We start from the raw sequence: 15,275 nt of genomic DNA, 5'->3' as shown, positions 1-15,275 counted from the left end.
CAGTGAAGGCACAGGAAACATGGTTTGAATTTTAGGTCTAGGGATTGTATCAGTAAAAGGATGGTGGAGTCCTCAACAAAAATGGGGAAAATTGGAAATAGATGGTTTGCTAAGGATAATCAGTTCCATTTAGGACATGTTCAGTTATAAATGCATATAAGATATCCAATTAGTAATGTTCAACAGGTAGTTGGTATTATAGGACCAAGCTTCAAGACTTAGATTAGAAATAGAAAAACAAATATGGGAGTCTTTCTAATAGAGATAAGAATTGAATATATAATTGCTGATAAGGGTAGAGGAAAGAGTAGAGGGTCTAGGACATAATCATGGGGAATTTTTACCTTTACTATATAGGATGATGACCTAGCAAAGGAAACTGAGAAGGAATGTCCAAACAGGCAGGAAAACTGAGATAACATAAAGCATTTTGCAAACTTTAAAAGGCTATACAAATGTAATAATTATAGAAGCAATAAGGACAACAATTACTATGTCATTCTCATCTTTTTCAATAAAATTCAGATTCAACTGGGATATGTTGATATTTTCCTATTATTCATTTATATCTAAAGTTATAAGGATCATCCCAAAAGTAGATCATAATGACTATTTTTGTAGTTTCATAGAAGTATTGAGATATAATTTCATCATCTTCTAAAGGCTCACTGGAAACATCTTTGGGATATCTCCCAGTAGCAGACAGAATGACAGAAATGATAGGTACCTTATTCTATTCCCACATGATTGTTGTATGTATGTGTGTGTATGCATAGAGACATTGACATACAGATATATGCATGTACATAAATTTGTGTAAATTTCTTTTCTACATTTTGAAATTTTGAAATTTAGTAGTTATGAAGGTATGAGTATTCAGTAAAATGATATCTATTAAGAGATTATTCTTAAATTTTTGTGGATCAGTGTGATCATGGGCAATAGATTTCTTTATGATAATTCTTCAGTTCTAGCAAGTCCAATGATTTATTTGATGAATGCTCAAGGCTATTTTGGGATCTGTAATTATAATATAGGGATAATGATAAGAAACAAGAAAAATCAGTGTGATGGAAGCCAAGTGAGGAGATGTCCATAAGCAAGGGTTTGTCATTTCAAAGGTGCAGAGAACTCAAGCAATCTAAAGACTAATAAAAGGCCTTTGATTTGCTAATTAACAGTTGATTTGTAACCCCAGAGAGAGTGGTTTCTATTTACAAGTGGAATTAGAAGACAGATTAAAAGGAATCATGAAGATAGTGGAAGAAATAATGGACATAATATCATGAGAGAAGCTAGGTCCTGGTATTCAGGATAGGATGTAGCCTCATATGATATGCAAGTGTGGGTGTGCCCCTACAAGGAACCACAATCAGGCATAAAATAAGAATGAGTTTCATTAGTTGATCAAAAAGCAATACAATTTCCTTATTTTGGGGATATAAAAGCAGGTGATACTTGTATATCACTGGAGTGCAGGCCGGGAGAGTAGTAAATGCCTCTCCTTAGATCATACCACCTTGGAAGAAAGGAAAACTTACAGATCCCAAGAAGTATCCCTGAAAACAGCTGCATGAAATCCCTGAAAGTTGGGACAGTGTATCCTGCACCCTGGAAGCAGAGCCTTACATTAACAAAAAAGTAAAAGTCAACTAATATCCAAGGGAAATGAGAAAAAAAAGACACTCACTATTGAAAGTTACTATGGTGACAAGAAAGATCAAAACACACACTCAGAAAAAGATAATAATGTCAAAGATATGAATTGGTCTCAGGCCATGGGAGAACTCTAAAAGGATTTTGAAAATAAAGAGAGGTAGAGGAAAAATTGGGAAGAGAAATGAGAGTGATGCAAGAAAATCATAAAAAAATGAGTCAACACCTAGGTAAAGGAGACACACACACCAAAAGGGGGAAAAAAAACTAAAGAAAATAACACCTTAAAAAATAGTCTAGACCAAATGGTAAAAGAAGTTCAAAAAGTCAATGAGGAGAATGCCTTAAAAACCAGAATTGGCTAAATGGAAAGGTAAGTCCAAAAGCTCACTGAAGAAAATAATTCCTAGCTCAGATTCTTAAAATCTGGCCATTTGCATTACTAGTACAAATGCTTATATTCCTTAAGAGTCTGGCCAAAATGATTTCTTACAAACCTTATCTTTTGCTGAAAGAAGGCTTGGGTCAAAATCATTCAGGCAGGACCCATGTCTCTTGCTCTTGATATTTTGGGGTCCCAGCACCCCTAAACCTTTAACCCTCAACATTTTGGTGTCCTGTATAGGGAAGCTGCCTAACCCCAAACTTTTCTCCAGCCAAGAGTGGAACATATGTAAGCCTCCCTCCTCTTTCTTGCCCTGCAGCTGAGGTTGCTCTCCAAGCACCTAGGAAGGCTTGGCAGTACTTTTTGGGCAGACAGTTACGAGGCTGTCTCTTACTTGGCCTGATGCTCTCAGGCTCTTAGGTTTGCTTTGGTTTGAGGCCAGGGACCTGGGTACACCTTCTGCAACAAAGAGGACAAGGACAGACACCCTATCCAGAAGTATATGCCCAAATATGTCAATTCTCTAGGTGCTAGGGAATTGGGAAAACTGCAGGTGCTTTTTGGTTTCCTGAGGCTTACTTACTCCCTTCCCTCTACACCCCCAAATCCTCCTTCATGAAAGTCACAGGGAAAAGTTAGAATAGCTAAAAACATCTTAGCAGATTCTGGAGGTTTTGTGATTGACCATTAAGAAGTTTTGAAACACTTTACAATTTTGGCCACTCCCTTCTCCCACTCCCCTTGAGTCAAGAAGGTATCTGTTAATCCCTCTCATGTAAAAGAGTTTCACCCTCCCCCTACCTTTGAATTCACTTTCCCCGACCTGGTGAAAGAAAGGAGGTGGGAGGGGAAGCAGCTACAGCATGGGCCCCACTGGCAATGGCCTTGGGCCTTGGAGCAACCTTTGCCTAGAAACATCACCCAGCTTCAGCACATCCTGCTCAAGGTAAAGAAGCTAGTCTATGATCTTGGGTAAAACTACTCTTTTAAAGTTGTAGTTTTAACTGTTAATGATGAAATGTTGATTCTCTATGTAAAGTAATTTGGAAATGCATTTAACAAAATTGAAGTCACTTGATTGGTAATGGATTTGTTACAAGTTTCAAATTGGTGAACTGTTTTTATCAATTATGTCAAACAACTTTTCATAATTTGTTTACAGCTAAAACAATTTGGCTATTGTTGGTTATTGTTTTAATGTGTAAACTTGCCAAAAAGTTTGTTTGGGTTATAGTTTGCTGAGAATTTGCAAGTATATAGAAATAATTTCTAGTGACTATGTTTTTTTTTACACCAGGACAAATTTAAATTTGAGATGTAAATCCTGGAAAATTTTTTCCTAAGTTGTGATTACTTAAACTTGCTGTTTGAGGTAAAAGCTTATGAGACCATAAATGATTTTATTTTGAGTTTTCTGATGGATCATAATAATGTATCAATAACCAGTAATCCACCATGGCTGAGGGAGGTGCCACAGACTACTCAGAGAAAATGTGATTCTGGTGGGAAATCTGTATTTTTGAAAAGCTGAGAGGACAATTTTAGCCTCTGTCTAAGAGGGGATCCTCTTGACTCAGTTTCCTCACATATGCCTTTGAAAAGGAATGTTACCAAATTTGCTATTCCTGAGTCTGGCTGTAAGGCAGATTTGATGCTGCATGGTTGGAAAACTGAATTATCTGAATCCAAACAGAGCTAAAGATGTTTTATCTTGTTATATTTGGGCACTAAATTTAGTCCCTGCTTTATTCTTTTATAGCATATTTCTATAATCAAAGCAAGTAGTCAGTAAAAGATCAGTGCAAATGTCTTAGATCTCGCTGTTTTGGTCTGAATGTATAGTCATTCAATACCTCCCAAACAACTGAAATTAAATCAGAAACACCTTCAGTTTGGTTTGAGAAGAATTTCAGTGATAATTGAAGTGAAAGTCAGCCTCTTGGCAAATTCATTTGTGTAACTATTGAACCTGGGGTGGAAAATTTCTACCTGCAAAAGTGTTACTTGAATTTTTGAAAAAGTAACAAAATCAGATTATCCTGCAGGTCAAATGTAAATGATTTTAATGGGCTCTTATACTTTTACTTCTCCCTATATCTGGGCCCTGCAGTCTTTTCTGCCAGATTTGTGTCTTCCAGACTACAGGCCATTCACCCACAGTTGGTAACAAATAGTGAGTACCAGCCAATATCCCCCCATCATCCTCTGAATGCAGCCTGTGCTTGATTCCAGTCAACCTCTTTGGGACAACCTCAAGGCAGGGACAGCTCTATGTACCATTCCAGAAAGAAGCAGTTTCAGAAGTTGAAACCTTCATCCCTTACCCCAAAAGAATTTGGTGTCCCATTTGTTTGAGGGAGAATGATAGGGATAGGATCTGAACCCCTTAAAGGAAAAGACCATGTCTTTGGGACCTGGATCCCAGAAAAAGAAAATCTCTGGACCTTTCCCAAATCTCTGGCATTTGCCTGAGGCTGGCCTTTCCTTATGGCTATGCCCAATCTCTCAATTCTGTTCTGTTACCTCTCAATTGCCCCTGGCCATTTTCCATCCTTAATTCTATCTAGACTCCATTCTCCTTTGACCACATGGTTCAGGTCCCTGGCATTCTGTTTACCTCAGTTTACTGGCCATTCCCATCCAGATATTCCTTAGACCCCTCCTCCAGTCACCCCAAACTTCTTGGCCACTCCTAGATTTCTCCCACAGTCTTTCTGTATATAACATCCATCTGGCCTCCATTAAGGTGCTCAGATTCTTATAAACTAGCCAAGAGCTCAGAATCTTAAAATATGGCCCATTTGCATTGATGATACAAATGATTAGATTCCTTAAAAGTCTGGCCACTATGGCTGATCTCTACTAAAGCTTGTCTTTAGCTAAAAAAAGAAAAAAGAAAAGAAAAGAATTCCTTTAAAATTAGAATGGAACAAATGGAAGCTAATGACTAAAGGAGAAATCAAGAAACAATAAAACAAAACTAAAAGAATGAAAAAAATAGAAGATAATGTGACGTATCTCACTGGGAAAAAGACAACTGACCTGGAAAATAGATCCAGGAGAGATAATGTAAAAAATATTGAGATACCTGAAAGCCATCATCAAAGAAAGAGCCTATTCATCATCTCTCAAAAAACTATCAAGGAAGAACTGACCTGATATTCTAACCAGAGGGTAAAATAGAAATTGAAAAAATCTACCGATCACCTCCTAAAAAAGATCCCAAAATGAAATCTGTCAGGAATATTATAGTGAAATTCCAGAGTTCCTAGGTCAAGGAGAAAATATTTCAAGCAGTCAGAGAGAAACAATTTAAGTATGGTGGAGCCATAGTCAGGATAACACAAGATTTAGTAGCTTCTATCTTAAGTGATCAAAGGGCTTGGGATATGATATTCCAGAGGGCAAAGGAGCTAGGATGACAACAAAGAATCACTTACCCAGAAGAATTGAGTATAATCCTTGGGGGGGGGGGGGAATGGACATTCAATGAGATAGAGAACTTTCAAGCATTCTTGATGAAAAGACCATAGCTGAATACTTTTTTTTCCTTTCAAATACAGCAGTCAAGTTAAGCATAAAAAGGTAAATAGAAAAGGGAAATCATAAGAGATGTAGTAAGTTTAAGCTGTTTATATTCCTACATGGGAAGTTGACATTTGTAACTCATAAGACCTTTCTCATTATTAGGTTAGTTAGAAAAAGTAGACAGAGGACACAGATATGAGTTGAATATGAATGGATGATATCTAAAAAATAAAATGAAAGGGTGAGAGAAGAATGTATGGTGATAAAGAGAAAGGGAAATATATAATGGGGTAAATTATCTCACATAAAAGAGGCAAGAAAAGTTTTTTACACTGGAAGGGAAGAAGGGGCACATGACGAGGAGTTAGTGAACCTTATTCTCATCAAACTGGCTCGAAGAGGCAGTGACATACATATTCAATTGGATATAAAAATCTATCTTACCATATAGGAAAGTAGGAGAGGAAGAGGATAAGCAAAGGTGGGGTGATAGAAGGGAGGGCAAATTGGCAGAAGAAAAACACGTTTGAGGAGGGGCAGAGTTAAAGGAGAGAGAGAATATAATAAATGGAGGGGGATAGGATGGAAGCAAATAAAATTATTAATAGTAACTGTGAAGAAAAATTTTGAGGCAAGTTTCTTTGATAAAGGCCTCACTTCTCAAATACATAGAGAACCAAGTCAAATTTTTACAAATAAGAGGCATTCCCCAATGGATAAATGAACAAAAGATATGACCACTTTTCAGATGAATAGTCAAAGCTATCTATGGCCATATGAAAAAATACTCTGCCTCACTTTTGATTGGAGAAATGCCAAGTCAAAACAATTTTCATACTTATTAGAGTGGTTAATAGGCCAGAAAAGATAAATGACAAATGTTGAAGGGAATGTGGGAAAAATGAGACTTTAATGCACTGTTGGTGAACTGATTCAAGCATTCTGTAGAATAATTTTGAACTATGCTCAAATGGCTATAAAACCATACATAAACTTTGACCCAGCAATAACACTACTAGGTATGTATCACAAAAGAGATTTATAAAAGTAAAAGGCTCTATACATATAAAATATTGATAACAGCTCTTTTCTGGGGGCAAAGAATTAGAAATTGAAGGATGTGCATCAATCGGGGAATGGCTGAATATGGTGTGGTATGTGATTATGATGGAGTACCGTTATTATATAAGAAATAATGGGCAGGATGTTCTCAGAAAAACCTCCAAGACTTGCATGGGATGATGCAAAGAGAAATGTATTGTGTACAAATTAGCAGCAATATTGTAAGATGATCAACCGTGAATGACTTGGCTATATTCTCAGTAATACAATGATCCAAGACAGCTCTGAAGGACTTTGATAAAAAATGCTATCCATCCCCAAAGGGACAAAAAAAAAACCCTGGTGTCTGAATACAGATTGAAGTGTATTTTTTTTCTTTATTTTACTTGATTTTTTTCTTGTCTGTTTTTTTTTTCACAACATGACTGTGTTTTGCATGACTACTCATGTATAATCTATATTGAATTGCTTGCCTTCTCAACCGTGGGGGAATGAAAGGGAGGAAGAAAAATTTTGGAATTCAAAGTTTTAAAAAGGAATGTTAAGAATAGTTTTTACATGTAACTGGTGAAAAATAAAATACAAAATTTTAAAAAGATAAAAAGGAATAATAATTCTCAAATGTTAAAGCCCCTTCATAAGACAGTTTATTTAGAAATCCCTCTGATATGATATGTGAACAATGTTGATCTCTCCTCTCTGAGATGTCTTTTTGGAAGTCCATGACACAACTTGGATGTAGATGTAAACTGTGATTGTAACTTATTTCTATAAATCATCCTAGAGAGGCTTTAGTTTTTAAATCCATTGCACTCTTGTAGTTTTATTAACATTTTTAAAAATTTCTTATTTAATTAGCTATTAAAATTGTTACTATACTACTGCTATGGGAGACACTATTCCAGGAAGCAATGGAAAAGTAATATTAGATCTCTTGTTTAGGAGAATGAGTGAACCCTAAGACAAGGGTGAAACAAATCCAACAGGCACTGAATGAAGAGTCACTGCCCTAGTTTTCAGAAGTCATCTGCTTTCATAAGTAGGCCCATTTGAGATTAAATAACACAACTTTAGAGTAGATCCAGTCAACACACTTTTATAATTTTCTCTAGCATCATTTAGCATTAAACATATAGAAATGAAAACAGGAAATGATAGGAGTAATCCAACATTATGACTTAGCAGGACAAGACTGACAATAGGAGAAGGGAGAGGGATCTTTCTTCAAATTATTGGTGGTTAAGTGGGAAAAATACAGTAACTAATTGTAAGGATACCTTAGTTCAGGGTCTGCTCTGACTCTAAGCAGCTGTGTGACCCTGGCCAAATCACTTGATATTTCTAGAACTATTTGCCTGTGTGTAAAATAGGATAAGAGTTCCATCCCCGACTTTCTCCTGGGATTGTGGTAAAAGTACAATTAAACAAAGGATAAACATACACGTTGGAAAGCATAAAGGGCCTTTTGAGCTATACTGGAGGAAAAAACGTATATGAAAACAGAGATAGATTCACAGCTCAGGGTGGATGTGATGACAGTCAGAGACCATATAAAGAAGGTAGAGCTAATACATTTTTAATTTTTCCTTGTTTTCTCTACCCACAACAATGATCCTCAGATTGGAAAAGATGGAAGGGAATGATTAATAGGGAGCTGAAACCCCAAATAAGAACTGAATTATCTAGATAATGCAGAAACAATAATACCCAGGTAAACAAATTGCAAACTTATTTTTAATCTAAATTCTTTAGGAAGATGCCTCATTTTGCCACCTTATCAACATGATTAATCCATCCAGGAAGTTTTACTGGTAAGAGCTGTCTGTGCTCACTTCCTAAATTTTCCAATCACATATAACTCTGATTCTGATTAAGCAAATCATTTTGCCCAAGAGACAAGGTGTACTGTTTAGCAGAAGAAACCTCTCTCAGCTTTCTCATATGCCGCCCCCCAATCTTTCTATCTATTTTTACCAGTTCCTTCTTTGCTCTGGAATCCTTGGCCTAACTCAGCAAGACCCTATGGTTTTCAGCTCCCTCTGCAGAGAGACAGCATGGAGTAATAATGAAAAGGCTATGAGATGAGCCACCTCATTTCTACTCCAGTCTCTGCAGCTGAATTACCCTTCTCTCTTTTCTCTATTGGCCTCAGTTTCCACTGAGGAATGGGAGTGTTGAAATGGATCATCTCTAAGGTTCCATCCAACTCTGACATTTCAGCATCTGGACTATGCAATTTAAGTGAAATAAAGTTTGCTTTTTTCTTTTTGTTTTGCATTATTTAGATAGTTGTTTCATTTTTTTTTTCTGCCACCAGGATCACATTGTCTTTATTTTAAGTAGGGACTATTTTGTTATTTTAAGTGACTCATTCCCCAGGGTAATTTCTAGACTATGGGATCTTAGCCTGTTTTGTGTCTTGGACCTTTTTGGCAATCTAGTAAAGCTGAAACCTCTTCTAAGAATAATATTTTTAAATGTATAAATAAAATGCCCAGGATTGCAAAGGAAGTGAAATATATTTAATTATTGCAATAGTTTTAAATACCAGTTAGTTCACAGAATTCTGGTTAAGAACCTCTTTACTAGACTAAAAAACAAAACAAAACAAAACAACAGAATCACTTGAGATTGTTCTAAGTAAAACATCCATCACCCTGGAATAGTGAGTTTCCTCCTGATCTTGCATTAAAAACTCTCTCTCTGTCTCTCTCTCTGTTTCTATCTCTCTCTATCTCTGTCTCTGTCTCTGTCTGTCTCTGTCTCTGTCTCTCTCTCTCTGTCACACACACACACACACATGCATGCACACACACACACACACACACACACACACACACATACACACCAACACACTTCTTCCCATGGAAAGCCACAGGAAAATGAATATACATTTTGAACTCTATCACAAAGACTAGTCCTCATGCAGCAGAAGTTCCCAGTTTTACACACAATCTTTTTTGTTTGTGTTTCTTCTTTATTCATTGAAATACTTTTGTTTTTTTAAAATTACATTCATGAAAAAAGAAAGAAAGGCTAGTACTTGTCTAGTTTTCTCCCAAGACACTAAGAAGAGCCCTTTTAGTGTCTAATATTTTTTTTGGATAGCAAATAAAATAACTTACCCCCAATTGGGAAAGCAGTGGTGGAGCTGATGGGGCTTAGGATGAGCAAAAGCAGCCACATCTTGGGAGCAGGGGTTTCCCACATGGCTAGTTCAGGGATCTGAACTGTCCTTCAGAGCTGCTGGTGCTTTTATAATGCACTAGGGCTAACTAGCTGAATTACTGATTAAAGGGTGGAAAATTAAATCTCATAAAATCAGGAAAGGAATTTCCCTCCTTCCAATGATAATCTTTTAAAGATGGTATCAGTGATGGTATCTTAAAGCTATGCCCCTTTATAACTCACTCTCTTAATTTTTATAGCTGTAGTTCTAAAATGCTCATATTAAAAACTCAACACCCATGTCAATAGGCAAGGCCAAAGTTATAGAAGATTCTCTTTAATCCTGAATTGCATCTGAATGTCCCACAGTTTAGTGTCTGGTGTATAAACTTTGGGCTTAGAAAGCCCACCAATACTTCCTGGCCAAGCGACCTTTAAGTACTGTCATAATTTCTCACTTTCCTTTCTTCTTCAGTAAAGGGCATTTCTTAGGTATCATAGAATTAGAGTCCTTTGGGAAAGACTGCGATTTGTAAGGAAAAGTCTGAGTAAAGTATGGGAAAAAAAGAAAGAAAGAAAAGGACATGCAGCTGTCCTCAAGGTAGTTAAAATTTCTACTGTCACATCTGGAAAACAAAGCATAAAAATGACAACACAAAATAAATAATATTTACATTTCTCTTAATTTTAGGCTTTTAAAAACACTTTTTTCTATTTTTTAATTGATAAATTTATTTATTTATTGTTTTCAACATTTACTTCCACAAGAGTTTGAGTTACAAATTTTTACCCCATCTTGCCCCTCACCCACCCCAAGATGGCATGCATTCTGAATAGCCCTTCCCCTGGTCTGCCATCACTTCTAACTCTCCCCTCCTTCTCTTACCCCCTTCTCCTTCATTTTCCCTGTAGGGCAGAATAGATTTGTGTACCCATTTCTTGTATTTTTTATTTCCAAGTTGCATGTGAAAATATTTTTTTAAACATGTGTTTTTAAAATTTTGGGTTCCAAATTTTCTCCCTTCCTACTTCCCCCCACCCACCCTCATTGAGAAGGCAAACAACTCAAGATAGGTTATACATGTACAGTTATGCAAAACACTTCCATAGTAGACATGCTGTGAAAAACTAATTCTATTTCCCTTAATCCTATCCCACCCCCCCATTTATTCTATTCTTTCTTTTGACCCTGTCCCTCCTCAGAAGTATTTGCTTCTGATTACCACCTTCCCCAATCTGCCGTCCTCTCTATCATCCCCCTACTCTCTTGTCCCCCCCCCCATTTTCCTGTAGGGTAAGACAGATTTCCATACCCAATTAAATGTGTATGTTATTCCCTCTGTAAGTCAAATCTGATGAGAATAAGATTTACTCATTCCCTCTCACCTTCCCCCATTTCCCTTCCAGTGTAAGAGCCTTTTCTTTTCTGTTTTTTTTTTGTGTGAGATTATTTACCCTGTTCTACCTCTCCCTTTCTCCTTCTCCTAATATAATCCTCTCTCACCCCTTAATTTTATTCTCTAGATATGACCCTTTCATCTTCAACTCACCCTGTGCCCTCTATCTCTCTATCCATCTATCTATCCATCTGTATACATACATACATATATTTTTTTCCCTTCAATTACCGTAATACTGACAAAGGTCTCAGGAGTTATAAATATCATCTTTCCATGCAGGAATGTAAACAGTTCAGCCTTAGTAAGTCTCTTATGATTTCTCTTTCCTGTTTACCTCTTCATGTTCCACTTGAGTCTTGTATTTGAAAGTCAAATTTTCTATTCAGCTCTGGTCTTTTCAGCAAGAATGCTTGAAAGTCCTCTATTTCACTGAATGGCCAATTTTTCCCTTGAAGGATTATACTCAGTTTTGCTGAGGAGGTGATTCTTGGTTGTAATCCTATCTCCTTTGCCCTCCAGAATATTATATTCCATGCCCTGTGGTCCTTTAATGTGGAAGCTGCTAAATTTTGTGTTATCCTAATTGTGTTTCCACAATACTTGAATTGCTTCTTTCTGGCCGCTTGCAATATTTTCTCCTTGACCTGGAAACTCTGGAATTTGGCTACAATATTCCTAAGAGTTTTCCTTTGGGGATCTCTTTTAGGAGGAGATTGGTGGATTCTTTCAATTTCTATTTTGTCCTCTGGTTTTAAAATATCAGGGCAGTTTTCCTTGATAATTTCTTGAAAGATGATGTCTAGGCTCTTTTTTTTTTATCATAACTTTCAGATACTCCAATAATTTTTAAATTCTCTCTCCTGGATCTATTTTTGAGGTCAGTTGTTTTTCCAATGAGATATTTCACCTTGTTTTCTAATTTATCATTCTTTTGGATTTGTTTTACAGTGTCTTGATTTCTCATCAAGTCGTTAGCTTCCAATTGCTCTGTTTTAATTTTTACAGAAGTATTTCTTCAGTAAGTTTTGGACTTCCTTTTCCATTTGGCTAATTTTGCTTTTTAGGGCACTCTTCTCCTCATTGGTTTTTTGGACCTCTTTTGCCTTTTGGTTTAGGCTATTTTTAAGGTGTTATTTTCTTTGGTATTATTTTGGGTGTCATTTAGCAAGCTGTTAACTTGTTTTTCATGATTTTCTTGCATCACTCTCATTTCTCTTTCCACTTTTTCCTCTATTTCTCTTACTTGCTTCTCAAAATTCCTTTTGAACTCTTCCAAGGCCTGAGACTGATTCATATTTTTCTTGGAGGCTTTGGATGTAGGAGCTTTGACTTTGTTGTCTTCTTCTGGTTGTATGTTTTGATCTTCTTTGTCTCCAAAGTAAGATAATATAGTCTGACTCTTTTTGTGCTGCTTATTCATGATCCTGGCCAATTGCTTGAGTTTTAGACTCTTTGTTAAGGTAAGAGTCTGCTTCCAATGTGGAGAATGTACTGTCCCAGGCTTCGGGGGTTTGTACAGCTGTTTTCAGAGATAATTCTAGGGACCTGTAAATTTTCAGTTCTTCCAAGGTGCTATGATAAGGAGCAAGGTGTTTCCTCTCTTTGTCCACAACAAGCTCCAGCACACCAGCATTTCTCCTCACCCCACGACCACCCCTCAGAACAATGACCCAGATGCAAGCAAGGGCAAAGCAAGAGATTCCTGCCTTAGCACTGGCAAAGAGATCCCTGTAATCCCCCTCTGATCAGCTACTCGATTCCTCCTCAGTCTGTGGGCTGGAAGCTCAGGAAGCAGCCGCTGCCCCAGGCCACACTTGGGACTTGGGACTGAGACCTAGCCTCTCTCTCACTGAAGTCACAGACTTTTCCCACTGACCTTCTAAGTTGTCTTTGGCATTCATGGGTTGAGAAGCCTGGAGACTGCCACAGCTACCCATGATTCAGTCATCTGAGACCTGCGTCAGGTTCACTGGGGCCTGCACACCCATACCAAACTGTGCTCCTCTCCCCACCCAGTGCAATATACCTTTCCAATCAACCATCCAGGCTGTCTTGGGCTGGAAATTTTGTTTCACTCTGTCTTTTTGTGGGTTCTGCTGCTTTAGAATTTTAGAGCCATTTTTATAGGTATTTGGAGGGGTTTGAGGGAAAGCTCAAGCAAGTCACTGCTTTCCCTCTGCCATTTTGGCTCCCTTAAATCACTTTTTTATTGTGTTACTATAACATAGTTAATTCTGGCTGTACTTGATGAGGTATGGGTCTTCTACATTTTACCCACACCTCCAAGGTTTTACCCCTCCTTGATGTTCTTTGATAGCCTTCCATTCCATTATATCTTCCATTATATCAAATTCCATTGATTTATTATATTCCATTCCCCCCAATTTTGAGGACCAAGTGACTAGCACCTCAGTTTCATTTAACTATTCAACATTGTAGTCATTTTTATAAAGGAGTATTTACTTCAAAGGCATAGCAATAATGTACCAACATTTCCCTCAAAACCTTGGGGACATAATGCCTCCTACTCCTTCCACTCCTTGGTTTCTGGGAAAAAGAGAGGGTTTATACTTTCACTGAGTTCCATCATAGTATTAGTTCCACCAAGTTCAAATCCAAAGTTTCATTGGGCTAGCATTTCAGCATCCTTGCTTCTTGGGGATTTCTTTTTGGCATGGTTGTATCACAAAGCCTGCATTCCTATAATTCCATTACTCTAGTTCCTGGATTGGAGATTCCACTCCCTGTACACAGAATGGAAAAAGATGCAAGACAACATTATGCTAATTTCTCTAAGCCACTGGGACTAAAAGGAAAATATAGGAAGGAATCAGCCCCAGGACCTCCTCCCTTAACATATGAAATGAGTGAAGGAGTCCTCACCTGCAAATGGGAATTCAGGAAAAAGCCACCTGAACTGCTGACTCAGGCCACATTAAAGATGTTCGCTTGTCCAACTATGCAGAAAAGATCACTCTCAACCATATGGTAGGTCAATGCACAATGTCCACACACACTTCAATTCTCCAATCTCCTGGAAGCATGTACCCAGTGTCTTCTGTACAGACAATGCCATCTTAGGAAATGTGCACATGTACCAAAGTCCCATTAAAATGAACTTAACAAACACTAAATAAGATGAGCATTCGATATAAAAAGGAGACTAGAAAAAAAGAAGATTGCACATACAACCTTTTAATATGTTATTGCCAAAGTTCCTCAAATGGTTCATATGATTCCTACTGTTTGTACTTCTATTCTCTTCTGTGCATCTTGAAAATGCATCAATGACCTTCTTTTCTTCTTTCCCCCCCATTTTGTTAACTCCATTGCTAGAACTCCTACTCCATAAGTACCCATCCCCAAATGGAAAGAAAGAAAACAAACACCTGTATCAAATAAACAGAGTTAAAGAAAGCAAATTTCCACAGTGGCCATTTTGAGAATATATGTCTCATTATGCACTTTGAGTTCATTACCTTACTCTCAGGAAGTGGGTAGCATGCTTCCTTACTGTTCTGGAACAATCATAGGTTATGGTATTGATTAGAGTTCTTAAATCATTCTTTCCAATGTTGTTTTTATTGTATTAATTATTCCCTTGACTACACACAAAACTTCACCTCTTTTTATCTGAAAATGTCTCTTTTATAATTTCTTTCAATACAGTATTATTCTGTTACATTCATGTAGCATGATTTGTTCAGCCATTCTCAAACTAAAGGATTCCCCATTAGTTTGAGTCTTGTGCTACTACAAAATACATTAATGTGTGGTATTTTACCACACATTACCACTTTATTTAATCTTTTTTGAGGTACAAGTCTAGTAAAACTTAACCCTGGGTCAAAAGGTATACATAGTTCAGTGGCTTTGGGGGTATTACAAATTGCTTTCCAGTATGGCTAGATAAATTCACAAGTGCTACTGTTGTTGCATGGTTCTGAGGAGTCCAAAGGATTCTCTTTTTCATTAAGTAATCTTGGTTTATTTTCCTTCATAAGGTAACACTTGTTCATAGTGTTTTGGATTATTTTTTATCTTTTACTTAGTCTTCCTATTGCACATTCTCTCTG

At 37.1% G+C, this 15,275-nt stretch overlaps 1 pseudogene; it reads right to left on the bottom strand.

The window, feature by feature from the left end:
* Positions 1-9,841, bottom strand: part of LOC114048433 — a 38,191-nt pseudogene extending 28,350 nt beyond the window's left edge.
* Between the last annotated feature and the right edge of the window lie 5,434 nt (positions 9,842-15,275).

This window comes from Vombatus ursinus, unplaced genomic scaffold, assembly GCF_900497805.2.
Source record: "Vombatus ursinus unplaced genomic scaffold, bare-nosed wombat genome assembly UNPS02014793.1, whole genome shotgun sequence".
Lineage (NCBI taxonomy): Eukaryota > Metazoa > Chordata > Mammalia > Diprotodontia > Vombatidae > Vombatus > Vombatus ursinus.
Note: the sequence above shows the minus strand (reverse complement) of the source record. Positions and strands in the feature narration are given on the sequence as shown.